The 26,738-nt window shown below is 46.8% G+C and overlaps 1 long non-coding RNA gene across 1 annotated transcript in view; it reads left to right on the top strand.

The window, feature by feature from the left end:
• The window catches only part of LOC138647549 (uncharacterized), a 35,407-nt gene that overhangs the window by 8,399 nt on the left and 270 nt on the right, over positions 1-26,738 (top strand). The window contains exon 3 of the long non-coding RNA XR_011314997.1: positions 18,095-18,130. This is a non-coding gene — a long non-coding RNA (uncharacterized lncRNA). The remainder of the gene's footprint in view (positions 1-18,094; positions 18,131-26,738) is intronic.

Genomic DNA, 26,738 nt, shown 5'->3' with positions numbered 1-26,738 from the left:
TAGAGGGAAAAAAGAAGTTCTGAGACCATTTTTTTTTCTCTGCACTGTGTTTTGCCTTTTTTTTCCCCTAGACATTTGGGTGGTTCAGGACACAGGTGTAGCAATGGACATTAAAGGTCTGTCTTCATGTGTGGATCAGCTCACGGCAAGAGTACAAAGTATTCAAGACTTTGTGGTTCAGAATTCTATGTTAGAACCGAGAATTCCTATTCCTGATTTGTTTTTTGGAGATAGAACTACATTTCTGAGTTTCAAAAATAATTGTAAACTATTTCTGGCTTTGAAACCTCACTCCTCTGGTGACCCAGTTCAACAAGTTAGGATCGTTATTTCTTTTTTGCGTGGCGACCCTCAGGACTGGGCATTTTCTCTTGCGTCAGGAGATCCTGCATTAAGTAATATCGATGCATTTTTCCTGGCGCTCGGATTGCTGTACGATGAGCCTAATTCTGTGGATCAGGCAGAGAAGAATTTGCTGGCTCTGTGTCAGGGTCAGGATGAAATAGAGGTATATTGTCAGAAATTTAGAAAGTGGTCCGTACTCACTCAGTGGAATGAAGGTGCGCTCGCAGCTATTTTCAGAAAAGGTCTCTCTGAAGCCCTTAAGGATGTCACGGTGGGATTTCCTATGCCTGCTGGTCTGAATGAGTCTATGTCTTTGGCCATTCAGATCGGTCGACGCTTGCGCGAGCGTAAATCTGTGCACCATTTGGCGGTATTACCTGAGCTTAAACCTGAGCCTATGCAGTGCGATAGGACTTTGACCAGAGTTGAATGGCAAGAACACAGACGTCTGAATGGGCTGTGTTTCTACTGTGGTGATTCCACTCATTCTATCTCTGATTGTCCTAAGCGCACTAAGCGGTTCGCTAGGTCTGCCACCATTGGTATGGCACAGTCAAAATTTCTTCTGTCTGTTACCTTGATCTGCTCTTTGTCATCGTATTCTGTCATGGCATTTGTGGACTCAGGCGCTGCTCTGAATTTGATGGACTTGGAGTATGCTAGGCGTTGTGGGTTTTTCTTGGAGCCCTTGCAGTGTCCTATTCCATTGAGAGGAATTGATGCTACGCCTTTGGCCAAGAATAAGCCTCAGTACTGGACCCAGCTGACCATGTGCATGGCTCCTGCACATCAGGAGGTTATTCGCTTTCTGGTGTTGCATAATCTGCATGATGTGGTCGTGTTGGGGTTGCCATGGCTACAAGTCCATAATCCAGTATTAGATTGGAAATCCATGTCGGTGTCCAGCTGGGGTTGTCAGGGGGTACATGGTGATGTCCCATTTCTGACTATTTCGTCATCCACCCCTTCTGAGGTTCCTGAGTTCTCGTCTGATTACCGGGATTTATTTGATGAGCCCAAGTCCGATACCCTACCTCCGCATAGGGATTGTGATTGTGCTATCGATTTGATTCCTGGTAGTAAATTCCCAAAAGGTCGACTGTTTAATTTATCTGTGCCTGAGCACGCCGCTATGCGGAGTTATGTGAAGGAGTTTTTGGAGAAGGGGCATATTCGCCCGTCATCGTCGCCATTAGGAGCAGGGTTCTTTTTTGTAGCCAAGAAGGATGGTTCACTGAGACCTTGTATAGATTACCGCCTTCTAAATAAGATCACGGTTAAATTTCAGTACCCCTTGCCATTGTTATCTGATTTGTTTGCTCGGATTAAGGGGGCTAGTTGGTTCACCAAGATAGATCTTCGTGGTGCGTATAATCTTGTGCGTATTAAGCGAGGCGATGAGTGGAAAACTGCATTTAATACGCCCGAGGGCCATTTTGAGTATCTAGTAATGCCATTCGGACTTGCCAATGCTCCATCAGTGTTTCAGTCCTTTATGCATGACATCTTCCGAGAGTACCTGGATAAATTCCTGATTGTGTACTTAGATGACATTTTGATCTTCTCGGATGATTGGGAGTCTCATGTGAAGCAGGTCAGAACGGTGTTTCAGGTCCTGCGTGCTAATTCTTTGTTTGTGAAGGGATCAAAGTGTCTCTTTGGTGTTCAGAAGGTTTCATTTTTGGGGTTCATCTTTTCCCCTTCTACTATCGAGATGGACCCTGTTAAGGTCCAAGCCATCCATAATTGGACTCAGCCGACATCTCTGAAAAGTCTGCAAAAGTTTCTGGGCTTTGCTAATTTTTATCGTCGCTTCATCTGCAATTTTTCTAGTATTGCTAAACCATTGACCGATTTGACCAAGAAAGGTGCTGATTTGGTCAATTGGTCTTCTGCTGCGGTGGAAGCTTTTCAAGAGTTGAAGCGTCGTTTTTCTTCTGCCCCTGTGTTGTGTCAACCAGATGTTTCGCTTCCGTTCCAGGTCGAGGTTGATGCTTCTGAGATTGGAGCAGGGGCTGTTTTGTCGCAGAGAAGTTCTGATTGCTCGGTGACGAAACCATGCGCCTTCTTTTCCAGGAAGTTTTCGCCTGCTGAGCGAAATTATGATGTGGGCAATCGAGAGTTGCTGGCCATGAAGTGGGCATTCGAGGAGTGGCGTCATTGGCTTGAAGGAGCTAAGCATCGCGTGGTGGTCTTGACTGATCATAAGAACTTGACTTATCTCGAGTCCGCCAAGTGGTTGAATCCTAGACAAGCTCGTTGGTCGTTGTTTTTTGCCCGTTTTGACTTTGTGATTTCATACCTTCCGGGCTCTAAAAATGTGAAGGCGGATGCTCTGTCTAGGAGTTTTGTGCCCGACTCTCCGGGTGTATCTGAGCCGGCGGGTATCCTCAAAGAGGGAGTAATTGTGTCTGCCATCTCCCCTGATTTGCGGCGGGTGCTGCAAAAATTTCAGGCTAATAAACCTGATCGTTGCCCAGCGGAGAATCTGTTTGTCCCTGATAGGTGGACGAATAAAGTTACCTCTGAGGTTCATTGTTCGGTGTTGGCTGGTCATCCTGGAATCTTTGGTACCAGAGAATTAGTGGCTAGATCCTTTTGGTGGCCATCTCTGTCGCGGGATGTGCGTACTTTTGTGCAGTCCTGTGGGATTTGTGCTCGGGCTAAGCCCTGCTGTTCTCGTGCCAGTGGGTTGCTTTTGCCCTTGCCGGTCCCGAAGAGGCCTTGGACACATATCTCTATGGATTTTATTTCAGATCTTCCCGTCTCTCAAAAGATGTCAGTCATTTGGGTGGTCTGTGATCGCTTCTCTAAGATGGTCCATTTGGTACCCTTGTCTAAATTGCCTTCCTCCTCTGATTTGGTGCCATTGTTTTTCCAGCATGTGGTTCGTTTGCATGGCATTCCAGAGAATATCGTTTCTGACAGAGGTTCCCAGTTTGTTTCGAGGTTTTGGCGAGCCTTTTGTGGTAGGATGGGCATTGACTTCTCTTTTTCCTCGGCTTTCCATCCTCAGACTAATGGCCAGACCGAACGAACCAATCAGACCTTGGAAACATATCTGAGATGCTTTGTTTCTGCTGATCAGGATGACTGGGTGTCCTTTTTGCCTTTGGCTGAGTTCGCCCTTAATAATCGGGCCAGCTCGGCTACCTTGGTTTCACCGTTTTTCTGCAACTCTGGGTTCCATCCTCGTTTCACTTCAGGGCAGGTTGAGTCTTCGGACTGTCCTGGTGTGGATACTGTGGTGGACAGGTTGCAGCAGATTTGGACTCATGTAGTGGACAATTTGACTTTGTCCCAGGAGAAGGCTCAACGTTTCGCTAATCGCAGACGCTGTGTGGGTCCCCGACTTAGGGTTGGGGACTTGGTTTGGTTATCTTCTCGTCATATTCCTATGAAGGTTTCCTCTCCTAAGTTTAAACCTCGTTTTATTGGTCCGTATAGGATTTCTGAGGTTCTTAATCCTGTGTCTTTTCGTCTGACCCTTCCAGATTCTTTTTCCATACATAACGTATTCCATAGGTCATTGTTGCGGAGATACGTGGCACCTATGGTTCCATCTGTTGATCCTCCTGCCCCGGTTTTGGTGGAGGGGGAGTTGGAGTATATTGTGGAGAAGATTTTGGATTCTCGTGTTTCAAGGCGGAAACTCCAGTATCTGGTTAAGTGGAAGGGTTATGCTCAGGAAGATAATTCCTGGGTGTTTGCCTCTGATGTCCATGCTCCCGATCTTGTTCGTGCCTTTCATATGGCTCATCCTGGTCGTCCTGGGAGCTCTGGTGAGGGTTCGGTGACCCCTCCTCAAGGGGGGGTACTGTTGTGAATTCTGTGGCAGAGCTCCCTCCTGTGGTCACAAGTGGTACTTCGGCTGGTTCTCTCTGTGAGCTTCCGTTGGTGGAGGAAAGTGGTACTGCGGCTTCTGAGTTTCCTTCCTCAGGTGATGTGGTGAAGTCGTTAGGTGCTGCTCTATTTAACTCCACCTAGTGCTTTGATCCTGGCCTCCAGTCAATGTTCTAGTATTGGACCTGTTTCCTCCTGGATCGTTCCTGTGGCCTGCTGCTCTGCATAGCTAAGTTCCTCTTTGCTATTTGTTTGCTGTTTTTTTCTGTTCAGCTTGTCAATTTGTTTTTTACTGCTTGCTGGAAGCTCTGGGACGCAGAGGGTGTACCTCCGTGCCGTTAGTTCGGTACGGAGGGTCTTTTTGCCCCCTTTGCGTGGTTTTTGTAGGGTTTTGTGTTGACCGCAAAGTTACCTTTCCTATCCTCGCTCTGTTCAGAAAGTTGGGCCTCACTTTGCTAAATCTATTTCATCTCTACGTTTGTCTTTTCATCTTAACTCACAGTCATTATATGTGGGGGCTGCCTTTTCCTTTGGGGTATTTCTCTGAGGCAAGGTAGGCTTATTTTCTATCTTCAGGCTAGCTAGTTTCTCAGGCCGTGCCGAGTTGCATAGGGAGCGTTAGGCGCAATCCACGGCTGCCTTTAGTGTGGTTGGAGAGGATTAGGGATTGCGGTCAACAGAGTTCCCACGTCTCAGAGCTCGTTCTTGTTTTTTTGGGTTATTGCCAGGTCACTGTATGTGCGCTGACCTCTATGTCCATTGTGGTACTGAATTACCTTTCATAACAGTCAGCGTCATACCAAACCCAGAATTCATCTCGGATTAATGTGAGCATTCTAATGAGATCAAATATGTCCTATCTGGGATACATATTTACAGAGAAAACCCTACTTCTTTACCAGACGGAGTTAGAAGCCCGTGTTTCGGGGAATTGGTGGGTCCACCGAGTGAGAATACGAATATATATTTTCGTGTTCTTAACGTAAACATGGTGCATAATATCGTGCAAAAACCAAACAAAGAATCTTTCATGGATCCTAGAAACTTCTAGACACTTCTAAACAGTTCTCTGCTAGAGGAAAATTTGAGCCTAGTCGTAAATACCTCTCGGCCATAAAACTCCCCAGTACATTGGCAAAGCAGCTCTTGGCTGAATGAAAGGGAAGGGGGGCTTGGGAGTTGAAAGTCAGGAATTTGAAGCTACAAACTTTTGCAGCATCACTCCAAGAAGGGGGGCTTAGCCCACGCAGGCTAGCAAGAGAACTACTTATGATATTTCATACCATATCGTGACACCTCCCCCTTTTGGTGTGCGCTAGGGAGGCAGTACCCCACGGTATGCCTCCATGGGCACCTCAGTAGGTTCACCCTGGCGGGAGAGTCCATCTGCATTCCCATGCTCTTTGCCAGTTTTGTGTTCAATGGTGAAGTCAAACTGCTGAAGGGCAAGGCTCCAGCGTAGCAACCTGCCGTTGGTTCCACACATGGCGTTTAGCCAGCGCAGAGGATGTGGTCGGTCACCACAGTGAAGGGGCGACCGTACAAGTAGGGCTGCAAGCACTGCAGGGCCCAGACTATGGCCAGGCACTCCTTCTCGATGGTGGAGTAGGCCACTTCCCTCGGCAAAAGCTTCCGGCTCAGGTATAACACGGGGTGCTCTTGGTCCTCCGAGTCAACCTGGCTGAGCACAGCACCAAGGCCAAACTCACTGGCGTCGGTCTGCACCAAGAACGGTCGACTACTGTCGACTGCTTTCAACACAGGGGCGTTGCACAGTGCGGTTTTCAACGCCTGGAAGGCCCCCTCACAGCCATCTGTCCAGTTGACGATGTGGGGTAGCTTCTTCCTGGTGAGGTCCGTCAAAGGTTTTGCCAGGCTACTATAGTGCTGTACGAAGCACCTATAGTACCCTGCAGTGCCCAAGAAGGACATCACCTGTTTCTTGGTCACGGGAGTGGGCCAGTTCACGATCACTCCCACTTTGTCAGGCTCTGGCTTTAGGGTGTTCCCGCCTACCCGGTGCCCCAGGTAGTGAACCTCCCTCATGCCCATCTGACACTTTCCCGGCTTGATAGTCAGTCTTGCTTGGTGAATTCGCCTGAACACCTCCTTGAGATGTTGCAGGTGTTCCTTCCAGGAGGGACTGAAGATGGCAATGTCATCCAAGTACGTCACGGCGTACTTCTCCAGTCCCTGAAGCAGGAGGTTGACCATCCGCTGGAAAGTGGCAGGGGCATTCTTCATGCCGAAGGGCATGACCGTGGACTCGTACAGTCCAAAAGGTGTGATAAAGGCGGACTTCTCCTGCGCCTCGGGGCTCAGGGGAGTCTGCCAGTATCCTCTACTCAGATCCATTATTGTTAGGTAATCTGCGCCAGCTAACTTATCCAGCAGCTCCTCGATGCGCGGCATTGGGTGCGCGTCGGAGGCTGTGATGGCGTTGAGCCCCCTGTAGTCCACGCAGAACCGGGTGGTCCGGTCCTTCTTTGGCACGAGAACTACAGGTGATGCCCACGCGCTCTTTGACCGTCGAATCACCCCCAGCTGTAACATCTCATCGATCTCTTGGCGCATAATCTGCTGCACCTGGTCAGAGATTCGATAGGGTGTTCGCCGTAGTGGGGCGTGATTCCCGGTGTCCACCTCGTGGACGGCTAACTCAGTCCTCCCAGGTCGGTTGGAGAACACGACCCGGAAGGGTTCCAGTGTGGTTTGCAACTGCAACCGCTGGGGTTCAGTTAACGAGGTGCTTACCTCCACGTCCTCGATGGACCCATTGGCCTTGTCTTGGGCCAGCATGTCCAGGAGGGTGTCTTCCTCCCCGTCTTCGGGCAAGCTGCAGACCGGTAGGACGAAAGGTTCACGTTTGTGATGAGCCTTCATCATGTTGACGTGAAAGGCCTTTCGCCTACCCCGAGCGTGGTCAAGCGTGACCGGGTTGAGCTGTTGGTGGATGACGTACGGGCCCTCCCAGGCTGCCTGAAGCTTATCCGTTGGTACGGGGACCAGCACCCACACCTTTTGACCCACGTGGTAGGTCCGCTCCCGGGCGTTCTGGTTGTACCAGTGCTTCTGATCAGCCTGAGCCTGCGTCATGTTGTCATGCACCAACTGCGTCAAGGTCTGCATCTTGTCACGGAAGCGCATGACATACTCCACTATGGACACTTCAGAAGGGTTCGGCTCCTCTTCCCAGGATTCTCTTACCAACCCAAGGGGTCCCCGGACTCGCCTGCCGTACAGGAGCTCGAAGGGGGAGAACCCCGTCGAGGCCTGCGGAACCTCTCGGTAAGCGAACAGCAGGTGTGGGAGATACCGCTCCCAGTCGCGCCCTTGAGTCTCAACCAGCATGCGTAGCATCTGTTTGAGGGTACCATTGAAGCGTTCACACAAGCCATTGGTCGGTGGGTGATACGCACTCGATACCAGGTGCTTCACCTGCATTCTCTTACAGAGAGCCTCCATTAGGTGAGACATAAATTGGGTCCCTTGATCAGTAAGCATTTCCCTGGGAAACCCTACACGTGAAAAGATGGCCAACAGGGCATCCGCCACCTTATCTGCCCTAGTTGACGACAGAGCTACTGCCTCTGGGTACCGGGTAGCATAGTCTACCACAGTAAGGATGTATTGCTTTCCAGAGCTGCTGGGGACGGCCAGCGGGCCCACAATGTCCACCGCGATCCTCTGGAAAGGCTCTTCTATCACTGGCAAAGGGATCAGGGGAGCCTTAACAGCAGGCCCCGCTTTCCCCACCTTTTGACAGGTGACACAGGAACGGCAGTAGTTTGACACATCTGTCCCCATCTTAGGCCAATAGAAGTGTTGAGACAGCCGGGCCTTAGTTTTGCTGATCCCCAAGTGTCCAGCTAGCGGGATCTCATGGGCAATCCGCAACAACTCACCCCGGAATTAATTACTGCGGGACGACCAGCTGTCTTTCCCTCAACCACTCCTTTTGGGATTCTCCGGGTACTGTCTCCCGGTATAACCTTCCTCATTCCCAGAACACCTTCTCCTTATCAGCCTCGGAGAAGTGCGCCCCGGCAAGTCGTCTCAAACTCTCTAGGCTCACATCTGTGTGCAGAGCGGCCTGAAACTCCTGGCTAGGGGAAGCCAAAAGCGACGTCAGGGTCCCTTCCCCACGGGAACACTCTTGGACCTGCTCTGAGTCCACCTCTGGTTCAGTCACAGTGATGACTGAGGAGGGTCCGGAAGGCAGACAGTTATCTGCGTTCCGGGCACTCTGACTGCGGGTGACAGCAGCTACGTAGGCTGTCTCCCCAGGGGTTTCTTCAGACCCATCAGCCGGCGCTGCTATGGGCTCTACCTCCCCATCCACCCCCAACACTCCAGGGGCAGTGCTACTTATGGGCCAGTTACCTTCCTCGGTGGCACTGGTCACTTTCATGGCATCAACTTCCTCACGGTTCCTATGCATCTCCCCATTTCCTGTAGCACCGACACTTGCCCCTGATAGGGGTTCCTTAGCCGTCTCACTCCGCAGAGCGACGCGGCTGGGCACGCCTGTACCTTTGGACACATTAACCTTCACAGAAAAATCATTATCAGGGTCAGCTGGCACAGGTACAACATTTTCACCATCAATCCTAGGAAAAAAATGGTTATTAGATGCATCATTACAAGATAAAGCATGGTCAGGTAACACATGCGATTTCCCATCATCATCATCAGGGTTAACTTTACCCTCATTAGTAGATTGGGGAGGGGTGTCAGGGACGTAGTATGCAACCATCCTCCCCAAATCAGTCCCCAACAAAACATCAGTGGGCAAATTATCAGACAGCCCCACTTCCTTCACCCCGCTCCCGGCACCCCAATCAATAAAAACTTGGACCATCGGTAAGGGACAGCTGATTCCCCCAATCCCAGTGACAGTTAGGGTTTTCCCCGGAATGATTTCTTCAGGGGCCGCCAGTTCGGGTCGGATGAGGGTTCGTTCAGCCCCGGTGTTCTTGAGGCCTGTAGCAACATGGCCTCCCACAGTAACGTGCTGTACGTTGTCACACACCCTCCCAACCACACCACCCACCAAAAGAACTGCTGCATTAGGCCCTGGGGCCTTGGCTGGGGTGTTCTTCTGCTTGGTTGGGCAGGAGGAATGATATGACCAGTCTGATGGCAGGTGAAACACTTGCGAGGTTCGGTGGTAGGTCTGGTGCTGTTGGCCACGGGGCCAGGACCTTTGGTGTGTTGGCTGGCAGGGATACTGGCGTTGGTTGCAGGCTTACCCCCTCTCCAGCTGGTGGTGACTGGCTTCCGCACTTCCGATCTACGGTTGGCCTCATAGGCATCGGCAATCTACGCTGCTTTCGTCACGTCTTTGGGTTCTCTGTCCATCACGAACTGTCGCACCTCAGCTGGGCAAAGATGAAAGAACTGGTCTTTGATCATCAGGTCTCGCAGCTGTGCAAAGGTGGTCACTGACAGTCCTTGGGTCCACTGGTCAAAGTGGGTCCCCAGTCCATGCACCACATCACTGTAACTGTCGTGTGGGCCACGTTGGAGGGTCCGGAACTTTCTACGGTACACCTCGGGTGTAAGCTGGTACTTGGCTATCAGAGCCTGCTTGATGGCCTCATAGTCACCATCTTGTTTTTGAGGGAGGGCAGCAAATGCCTCCAGACCTTTGCCTCTCAGCCCTGGTGTCAGGTATCGTGCCCATTCATCTGTAGGCAGCCGGTACTGTCTGCAGGCTTTCTCAAAGGCCCGCAGAAACATGTCCAAGTCCCCGTCCTTCTCCATAACAGGAAAGTGATCGGGCCAGGGCTTAGGTATCTGAGCGCTGCTGGGCTCACTGTTGGTCTGGGACAACCCCTGCATTTGCAGTCGGGCCATCTGCAGCTGGTACTCCCGCTCCGCTTGCCGCTCGGCTCGCTGGGCCTGAGCCTCTCGCTCGGCTTGCCGCTCGGCTCGGGCCTCTCTCTCAGCTCGCTGGGCCTCCTGCCGGTATTGCTGAATCAGCTGCCGACGTCCCTCATGGTCGTCAGTGGGGAATTCTTTCAGGGCCGCCTGCAGGTGGGGGTCCAATTCGCCCGAATCGCTAACAGGGCCAGCATTCAGTGGTTGGACCTCTGCTGCAGCACCATGTTCGCTGGTGCTGGCTTCTGCGGCCTCTGGGCTCTGTGACCTGGCTTGGTCGGCTTCAAATTGCACCAGGTCAGCGACCATTTGAGCCTTGGACTTGTCCTGGGGGTTCAGGCCGTGGTACATGCATATCCCAGCAAGAATGTCCTTCTTCTGCTGGTTGTTCCAGGCTTCCCCTTTCGCAGCCATGGTTGCCAAATAAAAGATAGGATAGAAAAACGAAGAGAAGGGAGGGGATAATTCCCAGTACGCAATTGTCTCAAGACTAATAAAACACTGAGTTCGTTCTCCAAACTTGTTTGCGCAGAGTCCTCGCAAGAACTTTCTGCAAGTTTTTAGTGAGAGGAATGATTACTCAAACCAAATCACTAATGCTCTAAGATATCCCACCGCCTTTCCACCAATTGTCAGGAATCCCCTGACCGCTGCCACCAATTCGTCACGATTCACACCGTGACCGTCACCCCTACGTCACGGGTTGGGGTGACTTTAGGCCAACAGACGGCTATCACATGTGCAGGGGGGCTTATCTTAGTTATCCCTCCACTGCTAACAATGTGATGAGAAAACACACACAAGGCTATTGACCTCTTAGTTTATAGCAGGGGCTTATTCTAGGTATCCCACTGCTTTCAATATACCACAAACTGCAGGGATTTATGTATATCCCGCTTACAGTTCCACTTAACACTTGCAGCTCTCTGGCGCCCCCTTACTCTCAGGTCAGATTAGGTACTGCACCCTGGGTAATTAGTCGCCAGAAAGGCTGCCTGCTATGTACTGGCTATTGGGCACGCTGCAGCGACACGATAAACTACTCCCACTCAGGCAGGAACAATAATTATCAACGCCGCAGTCGCTACAACATCACCCCAAAAGCCTGCACGGTATCACTGCCACCAGCTTCGATTAAACGGGTCCGAAGCTAACCCAACACAGTAGCGTAATTCTCTTCCAGAGACTTAGGATACGGTTGTTAGAGCATGGAGAATGAACTAACATATAATAGTATATCCCATAAAAAATTAGGCAGTGCATTATAAAAAATATTTTATGAAGATGTTACAAATGAGACAATTGCAAATATGTACAAGGGTAATTATGAAATAAACAGGGATTAAATGAGAAAAGGTAACACTCACATGTTCAAAGCGTGGCAGGCAACCAGGCTAGTGGAGTTTTTTCCATACGTCCCAGCTCATTGGACGTGCTGCTGGCTTCAGGAGAAGACTAGAAGTCAAGAAGAAGTCTGAGCTGGGGAAGCATGCCACAAACTTAAAACCTTAAGGCTGTGACATCACAGAAAGGCTGGCTTATCCAGACCCTCCTCTCTCTACATTCTGACTAAACTTTAAACTATTTTCTCTGATTTCTATAACTTCACTACAAAACATGTCAGCGTCATACCAAACCCAGCATTCATCTCGGATTAACGTGAGCATTCTAATGAGATCAAATATGTCCTGTCTGGGATACATATTTACAGAGAAAACCCTACTTCTTTACCAGACGGAGTTAGAAGCCCGTGTTTCGGGGAATGGGTAGGTCCACCGAGTGAGAATACGAATATATATTTTCGTGTTCTTAACGTAAACATGGTGCATAATATCGTACAAAAACCAAACAAAGAATCTTTCATGGATCCTAGAAACTTCTAGACACTTCTAAACAGTTCTCTGCTAGAGGAAAATTTGAGCCTAGTTGTAAATACCTCTCGGCCATAAAACTCCCCAGTACATTGGCAAAGCAGCTCTTGGCTGAATGAAAGGGAAGGGAGGCTTGGGAGTTGAAAGTCAGGAATTTGAAGCTACAAACTGTTGCAGCATCACTCCAAGAAGGGGGGCTTAGCCCACGCAGGCTAGCAAGAGAACTACTTATGATATTTCATACCATATCGTGACACCAGCCCCCAGATGTCAGCTTTAGTTTGGCTGATTGTCAAAAATGGGGGGGGGACAATGCCATTTTTAAAAATTATGTATTTAAATAATTAAAGAGTACGTCGTGGAGATTCCTTTAGTCTTGTTAACCAGCCTTGCTGAAGCTAACATCTGAGGGTTGCAGCCCGCAGCTTTCAGTGTTGCCTGGCTGGTTATCAACAATACATTTTTTGGGGGAGGGTTCCCCATTTTAATAACCAGGAAAGGTTAAATATACAGCTGTGAGCTAATATTAATAGCCTGGGTACCTTTAAGAATATTGTCACTTTCCCAGAATATTAACATCAGCCCCCAGCCGTTGGTGTTCCATCTGCTGATTATGAAAATTACTGGGGACCCACACGCGTATCTTTTTTCAATTACCTTTTTAATTGTCAACAAGAACAGTAAGGTCACATGAGTTCATAGCAGCTGTTTCTCTTGCTTTGTAATTGACAGTTCCGGACTGATGAACGGCCACAAGTTGGCACTTGGCACTCCCTAGCACTAAACAGTCTGGCACTGGAGCTACCGTGAGACACGGTGGCTTGAACGCAGTTTACCAGAGCAGCTGCGAGGCCTGGAAACCTCATATGAAACTTTGAGGGACAATTTATGGTTACTGAAGTTTCGAGCTGCTGGAATACCTGAAGGGTGTAAACTAAAGGTACCTTCACACATAACGATATCGTTAACGATATCGTTGCAACGTCACTTTTTTTGTGACATAGCAACGATCTCGCTAACGATCTCGTTATGTTTGACAGCGACCAACGATCAGGCCCCTGCTGGGAGATCGTTGGTCGTGGGGAATGATCAGGACGTTTTTTTGGTGGCTGATCACCCGCTGTCATCGCTGGATCGGCGTGTGTGATGCCAATCCAGCGATGTGTTCACTTGTAACCAGGGTAAATATCAGGGTTACTAAGCGCAGGGCCGCACTTAGTAACCTGATATTTACCCTGGTTACCATTGTAAAAGTTAAAAAAAAAAAACAGTACATACTCACATTCCGATGTGTCACGTCCCCCGCCGTCAGCTTCCCTGCACTGACTGTCAGCGCCGGCCGGAAAGCAGAGCACAGCGGTGATGTCACAGTCAGTGCGGGAAGCTGACGGCGGGGGACGTGACAGACATCAGAATGTGAGTATGTAGTGTTTTTTTTTTTTTAAACTTTTACAATGGTAACCAGGGTAAATATCAGGTTACTAAGCGCGGCCCTGCACTTAGTAGCCCGATGTTTACCCTGGTTACCCGGGGACTTCGGCATCGTTGAAGACAGTTAAAACGATGCCGAAGTCTTTCCCCTGATCGTTGGTCGCTGGAGAGAGCTGTCTGTGTGACAGCTCCCCAGCGACCACACAACAACTTAACAACGATCACGGCCAGGTCGTATCGCTGGTCGTGATCGTTGGTAAGTCGTTTAGTGTAACGGTACCTTTAGGTTACCTTGGGTGTGTATTTTACTGTACTTGTTAGGCTACGATCACATTTGCGTTGTGCGCCACTGCATCGGCGACGCAACGCACAACGCAAATAAAAACGCACCAAAACGCATGCTAAAACGCTGCGTTTTGCGACGCATGTGTCCTTTTTTGCCGAAATTTGGAAGCAAAAAAAATGCAACTTGTTGCGTTTTCTGCGCCCAACGCTTGCGGCAAAAAAAACGCATGCGTCGCACAACGCAGCACAACGCATGTCCATGCGCCCCCCATGTTAAATATAGGGGCGCATGACGCATGGGTCGCCGCTGCGGCGCCCGACGCAAACACGCAAAACGCTAATGTGGACATAGCCTTAACAAATAAAAAAATAAACAAAAAAAAACGAGTGAGGTCCCCGCTAATTTTCATAAACAGTTAAAGGAAAGCCGACGGCTGGGGGATGATTTTAATATTCTGGGAAAGAGACAATATTCATAAAGGTTCCTATTAATATCAGCTCACAGCTACAATTGAAACCAGAAGTTTACATTTACTATATAAAAAGACTCATATGTATGTTTTTCTCAGTGTCTGACATGAAATCAGAATAAACCGTTCCTGTTTTAGGTCAATTAAGATTACCATAATTATTAATATTTGTCAAATAAATGCCAGAATAATGAGAGAGAGAGAATGTTTTAAGGACTTTTTTTTTTTTTTACTTACTGCAAAGTCAAAAGTTTACATACATTTCATTAGTATTTGGTACCATTGCCCTTAAACTGAATGACTTGGGTCAAACGTTAGGGATATCCTTCCACAAACTTTTCACAATAGTTGGCTGGAATTTGGGCCCATTCCTCCTCACAAAACTGATCCAGGTTTGTAGGTCGCCTTGCTCGCACCTGCCTTTTCAGCTTTGCCCATAAATATTAGTAGGATTGAGATAAGGGCTTTGTGATGGCCACTCCAAAACATTCTGGTTTCAACATGTATATACTTAGCCTTTCCTGGATATTAAAATGGGGGACCCCCCCAAAAAAAAGTCAGACAGCTGCGGGCTAATATTAATAGTCTAGGAAGGGGCCATGTATCTCAGATGCAACAGGAATGGGGCATCCTTAAAATACGCCAAATCTGACACTTAGCCTCACTTTTTCCACTTGCCCCGGAGCAGTGGCAGGTAGGGGTATAGCTGGGGGGTTGATGTCACCTTTGTATTGTCAGATGACATCAAGCCCAAAATAAAGTCCTGTAATTGAAAGAATGACAAACTCCTTTAAACCCTTTACCCCCGATGGTGGTTTTCACGTTAATGACCAGGCCAGTTTTTACAATTCTGACCACTGTCACTTTATGTGGTTATAACGGATCTCAGTGATTCTGAGAATGTTTTTCGTGACATATTGTACTTCACGATAGTGGTAAAATTTCATTGGTATGACTTGCGTTTATTTGAAAAATAAAACGGAAATTTGGAAAAAAAAATCATAATTTTTTCAATTTTGAATTTTCATGCGCTTAAATCACAGAAATATGTCACACACAATTGTTAATAAGTAACATTTCCCACATGTCAGCTTTACATCAGCAAAATTTTGGAACTAAATTTTTTTTGTTAGAAAGTTATAAGGGTTAAATGTTGACCAGTGATATACCATTTTTACAACAAAAATTTACAAAACCATTTTTTTGAGGGACCACATCACATTTGAAGTCACTTTAAGGGGTCTATATGATACCCAAAAGTGACAACAATCTAAAAACTGCACCCCTCAAGGTGCTTAAAACCACATTCAAGAAGTTTATTAACCCTTCAGGTAATTCACTGGAATTTTTGGAATGTGGAAAAAAAAATGAACATTTAACTTTTTTTCTCAAAAAAATACTTCAGATCCAATTTTTTTTATTTTGACAAGGGTAACAGGAAATAAATGGACCGTAAAATTTGTTGTGTAATTTCTTGTGAGTATGCATATACCCCATATGAGGGAGAAAACCACTGTTTGGGTGCACGGCAGAGCTTGGAAGGGAAGGAGCGCCATTTGACTTTTTCAATGTAAAATTTCCTGGAACAATTGGCGGACGCCATGTTGCAATTGGAGAGCCTCTGATATGCCTAAACAGTGAAAATCGCCCACAAGTGACACCATTTTGGGAACTAGAACCCTCAGGGAACTGATCTAGATGTGTTGTGAGCACAGTGAATCCATCGATGCTTCACACAAGTTTATAATGCTGAGTCGTAAAAATAAAAAATATATAATTTTCTCTACAAATATGAAAATTTAATATTTTGTGCTAAAACAAAAGGGTAACAGGAGAAATTGCACCATGCAATTTGTTGTGCAATTTCTCCTGAGTACACCGATACCAAACATGATGGAGAAAAGTACTGTTTGGGCTCATGGCAGGGCTCGGAAGGGAAGGAGCGTCATTTTAATTTTTGAATGTAAAATTTCCTGGAATCATTAGCAAATGTCATGTCCTACTTGGTGAGCCCCTGATGTGCCTAAACAATGGAAACCCCCCACAAGTGACACCATTTTGGTAACTAGACCGCTCAAGAAATGTATGTAGATGAGTGGTGAGCAACTTCAACCCCCAGGTGCTTCACACAAGTTTACAACTTGTTTGTAATGACTCTATATAATACAGTTAAGTCCATATATATTTGGACAGAGACAACATTTTTCTAATTTTGGTTATAGACATTACCACAATGAATTTTAAACAAAACAATTCAGATGCAGTTGAAGTTCAGACTTTCAGCTTTCATTTGAGGGTATCCACATTAAAATTGGATGAAGGGTTTAGGAGTTTCAGCTCCTTAACATGTGCCACCCTGTTTTTAAAGGGACTAAAAGTAATTGGACAATTGACTCCAAGGCTATTTCATGGACAGGTGTGAACAATCCCTTCATTATGTCATTCTCAATTAAGCAGATAAAAGGCCTTGAGTTGATTTGAGGTGTGGTGCTTGCATTTGGAAGGTTTTGCTGTAAAGTCAACATGCGCTCAAAGGAGCTCTCCATGCAGGTGAAACAAGCCATCCTTAAGCTGCGAAAACAGAAAAAAAATATCTGAGAAATTGCTACAATATTAGGAGTGGCAAAATCTACAGTTTGGTACATCCTGAGAAAGAAAGAAAGCACTGATGAACTCATCAATGCAAAAAGACCTGGGCTCCCACGGAAGACAACAGTGGTGGATGATCGCAGAATAATCTCCATGGTGAAGAGAAACCCCTTCACAACAGCCAACCAAGTGAACAACACTCTCCAGGAGGTCGGCGTATCAATATCCACATCTACCATAAAGAGAAGACTCCATGAAAGTAAATACAGAGGGTTCACTGCACGGTGCAGCCACTCATAAGAATCAAGAATAAAAAGGCTAGACTGGACTTTGCTAAAAACATCTAAAAAAGCCAGCACAGTTCTGGAAGAACATTCTTCGGACAGATGAAACCAAGATCAACCTCCACCAGAATGGTGGAAATAGAAAAGTATGGTGAAGGTGTGGTACAGCTCATGATCCAAAGCATACCACATCATCTGTAAAACACTGTGGAGGCAGTGTGATGGCCTGGGCATGCATGGCTGCCAGTGGCACTGGGTCACTAGTGTTTATTGATGATGTGACACAGGACAGAAGCAGCCAAATGAATTCTGAGGTATTCAGAGCCATACTGTGTGCTCAGATCCAGCCAAATGCAGCAAAACTGATTGGACGTCGTTTCATACTACAGATGGACAATGACCCAAAACATAAAGCCAAAGCAACCCAGGAGTTTATTAAAGCAAAGAAGTGGAATATTCTTGAATGGCCAAGTCAGTCACCTGATCTCAACCCAATTGAGCATGCATTTCACTTGTTAAAGACTAAACTTCAGACAGAGAGGACCACAAACAAACAGCAACTGAAAACCACCGCAGTGAAGGCCTGGCAGAGCATCAAAAAGGAGGAAACACAGCGTCTGCTGAAGTCCATGAGTTCAAGACTTCAGGCAGTCATTGCCAACAAAGGTTTTTCAACCAAGTACTAGAAATGAACATTTTATTTAAAATTATTTAATCTGTCCAATTACTTTTGGTACCTTTAAAAACAGGGTGGCACATGTTAAAGAGCTGAAACTCCTAAACCCTTCATCCAATTTTAATGTGGATACCCTCAAATGAAAGCTGAAAGTCTGAACTTCAAATGCATCTGAATTGTTTTGTTTAAAATTCATTGTGGTAATGTCTATAGCCAAAATTAGAAAAATGTTGTCTCTGTCCAAATATATATGGACTTAACTGTATATGAGATTCACTTTTTGTATTGAAGAACTGAAATAAATTAAATTTTTGATGATATTCTAATTTTGTGAGAAGCACCTGTAAATGTAGATGATATGTAGCTAAAATTTCACAACATACAGCTAATAGATAATTTATATTTTTCTGTACACAGCTTTGAGCCTGGGAGCTGAAACACAATCGCCTACTGGTAAGTTGAGAAATTTTATGTAAAAAATCAAAAGTTCTGAACCATGTTTTAAATATCACACAGCCCCCCTCCAGTACTAAGCCTCCAACTACCACACAGCCTCCCACCAGCACTGAGACTACAACCAACCAGTACTGAGCCTCCGACTACCACACACTACCACACATTACATTACTGATCCTGAGTTACATCCTGTATTATACTCCAGAGCTGCACTCACTATTCTGCTGGTGCAGTCACTGTGTACATGCATTACATTACTGATCCTGAGTTACATCCTGTATTATACTCCAGAGCTGCACTCACTATTCTGCTGGTGCAGTCACTGTGTACATACATTACATTACTCATCCTGAGTTACCTCCTGTATTATACCCCAGAGCTGCACTCACTATTCTGCTGGTGCAGTCACTGTGTACATACATTACTGATCCTGAGTTACATCCTGTATTATACTCCAGAGCTGCACTCATTATTCTGCTGGTGGAGTCACTGTGTACATACTGTACATTAGATTACTTTTCCTAAACTGATCCTGAGCTGAATCCGGCAGATATTTTAATATGAAAATGAAAAATATAACAATAATAACTACAGAAACATAACAAAAATATAAATTAGAAAAGTAACAATCAGTAATCAATCAAATAAAAACTGCTCCGGGAGCTCATTCTATCAGCATACACACATATTAGTTATTATGTTGTGACACTCAATATACCAAACATTACATATATTATCCTTATATAATAATAATACTAAGAATAATAACAATAATAATAATCTTTATTAGTAATTCCTTTGTTATATGATGATATTGAATCTATATTTTTCTTTTCTGTTCATATCCCAGTCTGATGAAGGTCTGAGTTAAAGACTGAAACGTTATTATTCCATTGGGATCGTTTCACTACAAATAAATATCTAATTGATGCCAATTAAGAGTGCCAGATTTTTTTCTATATATTAGTATGTATAGACACGTCATACCCTACAGCAGGGGTGCACAACCCTTTTTTAGTCCAAGGGCCACATTGCCATACTGAACCAATTTGGGGGCAGCCCTAAAGCAAGCTTATTTAAAGCGTACTTGAAGCATTTTTTAAATGTGTATTTGCAGAAAAATTTGTTTCTTAGGCTGGTTTCACACTTGCGTTTTGAAACGCAGCGTTTTTAACGCAAACGCATTTGATGCAAAAACGCGTTTAAACGCGTTTTTCCCTGCGTTTGCGTTTTTGAAACGCATAATGAGAAGTGTGTGACAGCTGCCAATCATCAAAATCAACTGGAAAACCCACTATAAACATAAATACTTAAGGTTAGGGTTAGGGTTAGGATCCCTAGTAACCCTAGTGATACTAACCCTAACACAAACTCTAACCCTAACACAAACCCTAACTCTAGGGATCCTAACCCTAACACAAACCCTAACCCTAACCCTAGGGATCCTGTTGTGAATTCTGTTGTCAGGCTCCCTCCTGTGGTCATGAATGGTACTTCGGCTGGTTCTGTCCATGGACTTCCTCTGGTGGGTGTTTCTGAGTTTCCTTCCACAGGTGACGAGGTTAATTCGTTAGCTGGCTGCTCTATTTAACTCCACTTAGATCTTTGCTCCATGCCACCTGTCAATGTTCCAGTATTGGTCTAGTTCTCTCCTGGATCGTTTTTGTGACCTGTCTTCCCAGCGAAGCTAAGTTCCTGCTTGTATTTTCTTTGGTTTGCTATTTTTCTGTCCAGCTTGCTATTTTTATTGTTGTCTTGCTTGCTGGAAGCTCTGGGACGCAGAGGGAGCGCCTCCGCACCGTGAGTCGGTGCGGAGGGTCTTTTTGCGCCCTCTGCGTGGTCTTTTTGTAGGGTTTTGTGCTGACCACAAAGCAACCTTTCCTATCCTCAGTCTGTTCAGTAAGTCGGGCCTCACTTTGCTAAATCTATTTCATCTCTGTGTTTGTATTTTCATCTTTACTCACAGTCATTATATGTGGGGGGCTGCCTTTTCCTTTGGGGAATTTCTCTGAGGCAAGGTAGGCTTTATTTTTCTATCTTCAGGGCTAGCTAGTTCCATAGGCTGTGCCGAGTTGCATAGGGAGCGTTAGGAGCAATCCACGGCTATTTCTAGTGTGCGTGATAGGATTAGGGATTGCGGTCAGCAGAGTTCCCACGTCCCAGAGTTCGTCCTTATTTATCAGTAACTATCAGGTCATTCCGTGTGCTCTTAACCACCAGGTCCATTATTGTCCTGACCACCAGGTCATAACAGGATCCTAACCCTAACACAAACCCTAACCCTAGGGATCCTAACCCTAACACAAACTCTAACCCTAACACAAACCCTAACCCTAACACAAACCCTGACCCTAGGGATCCTAACCCTAACACAAACCCTAACCCTAACACAAACCCTAACCCTAACACAAACCCTAACCCTAACCCTAGGGATCCTAACCCTAACACAAACCCTAACCCCAGGGATCCTAACCCTAACACAAACCCTAACCCTAGGGATCCTAACCCTAACACAAACTCTAACCCTAACCCTAACACAAACCCTAACACAAACCCTAACCCTAACACATACCCTAACCCTAACCCTAGGGATCCTAACCCTAACACAAACCCTAACACAAACCCTAACCCTAACCCTAGGGATCCTAACCCTAACCCTAACACAAACCCTAACCCTAACACAAACCCTAACCCTAGGGATCCTAACCCTAACACAAACCCTAACCCTAACACAAACCCTAACCCTAACCCTAGGGATCCTAACCCTAACCCTAACACAAACTCTAACCCTAACACAAACCCTAACCCTAGGGATCCTAACCCTAACCCTAACACAAACTCTAACCCTAACCCTAACACAAACCCTAACCCTAACACAAACCCTAACCCTAGGGATCCTAACCCTAACACAAACCCTAACCCTAACCCTAACACAAACCCTAGGGATCCTAACCCTAACACAAACCCTAACCCTAACACAAACCCTAACCCTAACCCTAGGGATCCTAACCCTAACCCTAACACAAACTCTAACCCTAACCCTAACACAAACCCTAACCCTAGGGATCCTAACCCTAACACAAACTCTAACCCTAACACAAACCCTAGCCCTAACCCTAGGGATCCTAACCCTAACACAAACTCTAACCCTAACCCTAACACAAACCCTAACCCTAACCCTAGGGATCCTAACCCTAACACAAACTCTAACCCTAACACAAACCCTAACACAAACCCTAACCCTAACCCTAGGGATCCTAACCCTAACACAAACCCTAACCCTAACACAAACCCTAACACTAACCCTAGGGATTTTAACCCTAACCCTAACACAAACCCTAACTCTAACCGTAACCCTAACCCTAAGGGATCCTAACCCTAACCATAAGGGTTAGGGTTAGGATCCCTTAGGGTTAGGGTTAGGGCTAGGGTTAGGATTACAGTTTGGGTTAGGGTTTGTGTTAGAGTTTGTGTGAGAGTTTGTGTTACAGTTTGTGTTAGGGTTTGTGTTAGGGTTTGTGTTAGGGTTTGTGTTAGGGTTTGTGTTAGGGTTTGTGTTAGGGTTTGTGTTAGGGTTTGTGTTAGGGTTTGTGTTAGGGTTTGTGTTACAGCTTGTGTTACAGCTTGTGTTACAGCTTGTGTTTTAGGGTTAGGGTTAGGGTTTGTGTTAGGGCTAGGGTTAGGATCCCTAGGGTTAGGGTTAGAGTTTGTGTTAGGGTTAGGGTTAGAGTTTGTGTTAGAGTTTGTGTTAGAGTTTGTGTTACAGTTTGTGTTACAGTTTGTGTTACAGTTTGTGTTAGAGTTTGTGTTAGAGTTTGTGTTACAGTTTGTGTTAGAGTTTGTGTTAGAGTTTGTGTTACAGTTTTTTTTTGTGTTACAGTTTGTGTTTTAGGGTTAGGGTTTGTGTTAGGGTTAGGATCCCTAGGGTTAGGGTTAGTGTTAGGGTTAGGATCCCTAGGGTTATGGTTAGGGCTAGGGTTAGTGTTAGGGTTAGGATCCCTAGGGTTAGGGCTAGGGTTAGGGCTAGGGTTAGGGTTTGTGTTAGGGTTAGGGCTAGGGTTAGGGCTAGGGTTAGGGTTTGTGTTAGGGCTAGGGTTAGGGTTTGTGTTAGGGTTAGGATCCCTAGGGTTAGGGTTAGGGCTAGGGTTTGTGTTAGGGTTAGGATCCCTAGGGTTAGGGTTAGGGTTTGTGTTAGGGTTAGGGCTAGGGTTAGGGTTTGTGTTAGGGTTAGGATCCCTAGGGTTAGGGTTAGAGTTTGTGTTAGAGTTTGTGTTAGAGTTTGTGTTAGAGTTGGTGTTAGAGTTGGTGTTAGAGTTGGTGTTAGAGTTGGTGTTAGAGTTGGTGTTACAGTTGGTGTTACAGTTGGTGTTACAGTTGGTGTTACAGTTTGGGTTAGAGTTTGTGTTTTAGGGTTAGGGTTAGGGTTGGGGGATGGCTTATAAGTGTGTATTCTTGTGTTTTTCTATAAAAACGCATGCAAACGCATGTGCTTAAAAACGCATGCGTTTACATAGACATCAATGGGGTTTTTACCGCGAAAAAACGCATGCGTTTTTTTCACGGCAAAAAAACGCCGCTAAACGCCGCTAAAATTACTACATGTGGCATTTCTGCAACGAAACGCATGCAGTGAAAAAACGCATGCGTTGCAAAAACGCGTCAAAACGCATGCAAAAAACACATGCGTTTTTAATGTTAAGTATAGGGGAAAAAACCGCATGCTTTTTTTGCGTTTTTTACCGCAAAAACGCAAAAAAAATAACCAAATGTGAAACCACCCTAAATCCTCTAAAAATATTGTGTGAATAGGACTTATAAACGAAGATGTGATGCATGCACATGGCTCTCTACAATAAGTCATCGGATTTGTGTTTACTGCCTAATGTTTCACAATTCCCATAAACTACAGTGGAGAGTGACAGGTAGGCCTCTTTTCCACTTGAGAGAAAAACGGACGAGTGCAATCCGATAAAAAAATCGGATTGCACTCGGACCAATGTTATTCAATAGGTGACATTCCATTTGCGATTTTTTTCTCAGCTGAAATCGGACTGAGAAAAAAATCGCAGCATGCTGCGATTTGCTGCGATTCTCGGACGAGACTCGCCAATGCAAGTCAATGGGTGCGAGAGAAAAAATGCATGGAATCCGGACCATCCGTATTCCATCCGTTTTTTACGGATACCTTACCATTCTGTGGCATAGAACACTGTAAATAGTCCTGTAAATGACTGTATAAAAATAGTTGCAGAGAAAAAAACCGGATTGCATACGGATGTCATACGGATGTAAAACGGATGGTGCGATTAAAAAATCGCATTGAACTCGCATAACAAACGCATGCTTTTCATCCCTTTTTTTTGGTCCAGATTACGGACCGTTTTTTTCTCTCAAGTGGAAAAGAGGCCGTAGAGTGAGTTACTGAGAAATGACTGTTTTCAAAATAGCGTTAAGAAGAACCAAATTGGTGAAGAGACCCCATTCTCCTGATGCATGAGGCATCCAGAGAGCTCTACACTGCACCATTAGTACTCGCTAGTCCCTACTTGTCAGCTGCTCACTTATAGTTAATCTGTCGGACAATCTTTTTTCTATTCATATGGTTGGGGCCGCACAGAATGGCACTGTGGGCTGCAGGTGATCCCCTGCCCTAAACCAAATATTTTCATATGCACAAATAAGGCCTCTTTCACATTTCCGTCGGTACGGGTCTGTCGCTATGCGTCGGGCCGACGTACCGACGGACATTGTGAAAATTATGCACGACGTGGGCAGCGGATGCAGTTTTTCAATGCATTTGCTGAACAGTCTGAAGTCCGGGGAGGAGGGGGCGGAGTTTCGGCCGCGCATGCGCGGTAGAAAATGGCAGACGCGACGGTCAAAAAAGCGTTACATTGAATGTTTTTTTGTCCGTCGCGTCCGCCAAAACACGACGGATCCGTCACACGACGGACGCGACGTGTCGCGATCCGTCGCTAATGCAAGTCTATAGGCAAAAAACGCATCCTGCAAGCACATTTGCAGGATCTGTTTTTTGCCCAAAATGACGGATTGCGACGGATGACAAAAAACGGAAGTGTGAAAGAGGCCTTAGAATCATATTTGTTTTCAGCACCATAAAATTAATTAACTTCAACTGTTTTCTTCTCTGAACCAATGTGGCTGTAGTACAGTGTTATCAGTCACCGTGGTTTCGGTATCTCTTCACTAGAATGCTCCAACAGGGCCTGGAGTCGATATCTGGCGGAATTTGCACCAATAAAGAGGGATAAATTGAAACAAATTAGCAGAGCCCCATTCCGCTCATTGTCCGACCATTTTAGTGAATCTGTGTAACAACCCTGCTGGCATCACTGCATGGCCTCCCATCCCCCACCTGCATTACACTCACACTCACTTACCTTTCTTGGCCTTGTTCTGACTTCTCTCTGCTGCCAGCTCCATGCTCTGTGCCTCACGTCTGCTGCTTGCTCTGTGCATGCTCTGTCTGTGTGCATAGGGGGGCGGCACCGGCAACTCCTGCGTCTTATTGAGTCTGTGTGCACCATGCTAAGGTGTCCCCGGCCAATTGCCATGAGGCTTCCTGTATTTAAGAGATCCCCACCCATTGGTGGGTTCCTGTGCAACTTAGGCTACTTTCACACTAGCGTCGGATTCGGCCCGTCGCAGTGCGTCGGGCCGAGATTCTGACGCTAGCGGTGAATGCGCCGCACAACGGAGGCAGCGGATGCTTTTTTCTGGCGCATCCGCTGCCCCATTGTGAGGTGCGGGGGGTGGGGGCGGAGTTCCGGCTGCGCATGCGCGGTCGGAAAAAGCGGTCCGTCGGCAGCAAAAAACGTTACATGTAACGTTTTTTGCTCCCGGCGGTCCGCCACAACACGGCGCAACCGTCGCACGACGGTTGCGACGTGTGTTAATGCGTCGCAACGCTTCGGTAATGTTACTCTATGGGGCAAAAACGCATCCTGCAAACAACTTTGCAGGATGCGTTTTTTCCCCTAAACGACGCATTGCGACGTATTCAAAAAAACGCTAGTGTGAAAGTAGCCTTACTCCCTCAGTCAGTTCTTAGCTGCTGAGGTGCCATGCCCTGTCTCTGTTACTCTTGTGTCTGCCACCCAGAGGGGCGTTGTACTCTGGCCTGTGTCTTTGTGTAGCTCTGGCCTAGTCCTGTTCCTGTGTCCATTTATATCCCTGGTCTTGGTTTCCTTTCCCTGCTGTGCGTACTCTGTGTTTAGCTTTGCTCTACTTTTGGCTCTGCTCTCTGCGACCTTTGCTCCTTGCTCTGCATTCTGTGACCTTGCTCTGCTCTCTGTGTTTTTGCTCTAGGCTCTGTCCTCTGTGTCTTGCTCTGCACTCTGACTTTGCTTTGCTCTCAGCTCTGCTCACTGTAGCTTTGCTCTGCGGCTCCGCTCAGCTCTTGCTCTTGCTCTGTGGCTCCGCTCCTTGCGGTTCTACCTGGCTACGCTCCTTGCGGTTCTACATCTATTGCTCTTGGCTCCGCCTCCTGCATTTCTGCACATGGCTCCGCCTCCTGTGTTTCTGCACGTGGCTCCACCTCCTGCTCTTGGCTCCGCCTCCTGCATTTCTGCAGGTGGCTCTGCCTCCTGCTCTCGGCTCCGCCTCCTGCACTTGGCTCCTCCTCCTGCATTTCTGTTCTTGGCTCTAGTTCTTGTGCTTTCGCTCTGCATCCGCTCTTGTGGTCTTTCTCTACCTATTCTTAAGTCCTTCTGTCTGAACAGGTTCTTACCTGTTTTACATACCTGCCTGCAGACCGGTCCCTACCGGTTCTTCCAGTGTACCAGCCTTGTCCGCCTGTCCTGCCAGAGAGCCACCCATACCTGCCTGCCAGCTGTGCCCGCCTGCCAGTGTCTGTTATACCTGTCTGCCTGCCTGTGTCCCAGCCATGCCCGCCTGCCTGCCAGTGTTCCGTTCTCCCAGTGGGATCAGCAGCCACAGCCAGACGCCACCCCGGAGTGGTACCTGGTAGCTTCCTGCCGCACAAGCCTGACCTCACCATCAAAGGCTCCAGAGAAGACCAAGGAAGCTACTTAGTCACGCCCCTTCCAGGGAAGTCTGGTCTGTGGCACAGTGGGGCCACCCCCCGCATGCCCACGCCTACCAGTCTGGGTGCGTGCATGACAATCTGGAAGGGACTGACGGGCAAATGTTCAATGTTACAACATTTTTACGCAATTTCCAAGATGTACAAACAGTTTTCAAGAAACTTAGCTGTCATAAAATGACACAAACACTTCATGAATCGGGGCCACAGTGTCCATTATATCTCACATCACATAGGGAATACTGAGCCGGAGATTTAGGGTATGTGCACACGTATCTGTGAGGGCTGCGGATTTTCCCGCAGCGGATTTGATAAATCCGCAGTGCAAAACTGCTGCGGTTTTTACTGCGGATTTATCGCGGTTTCTATTGCGGATTCCGCTGCGGGTTTACACCTGCAGTTTTCTATTGGAGCAGGTGTAAAACTGCTGCGGAATTCCGCACGACGAATTGACATGCTGCGGAATGTAAACCGCTGCGTTTCCGCGCATTTTTTTCCGCAGCATGTGCACTGCGGATTTCGTTTCCCATAGGTTTACAT

This window comes from Ranitomeya imitator, chromosome 8, assembly GCF_032444005.1.
Source record: "Ranitomeya imitator isolate aRanImi1 chromosome 8, aRanImi1.pri, whole genome shotgun sequence".
NCBI lineage: Eukaryota > Metazoa > Chordata > Amphibia > Anura > Dendrobatidae > Ranitomeya > Ranitomeya imitator.
Note: the sequence above shows the minus strand (reverse complement) of the source record. Positions and strands in the feature narration are given on the sequence as shown.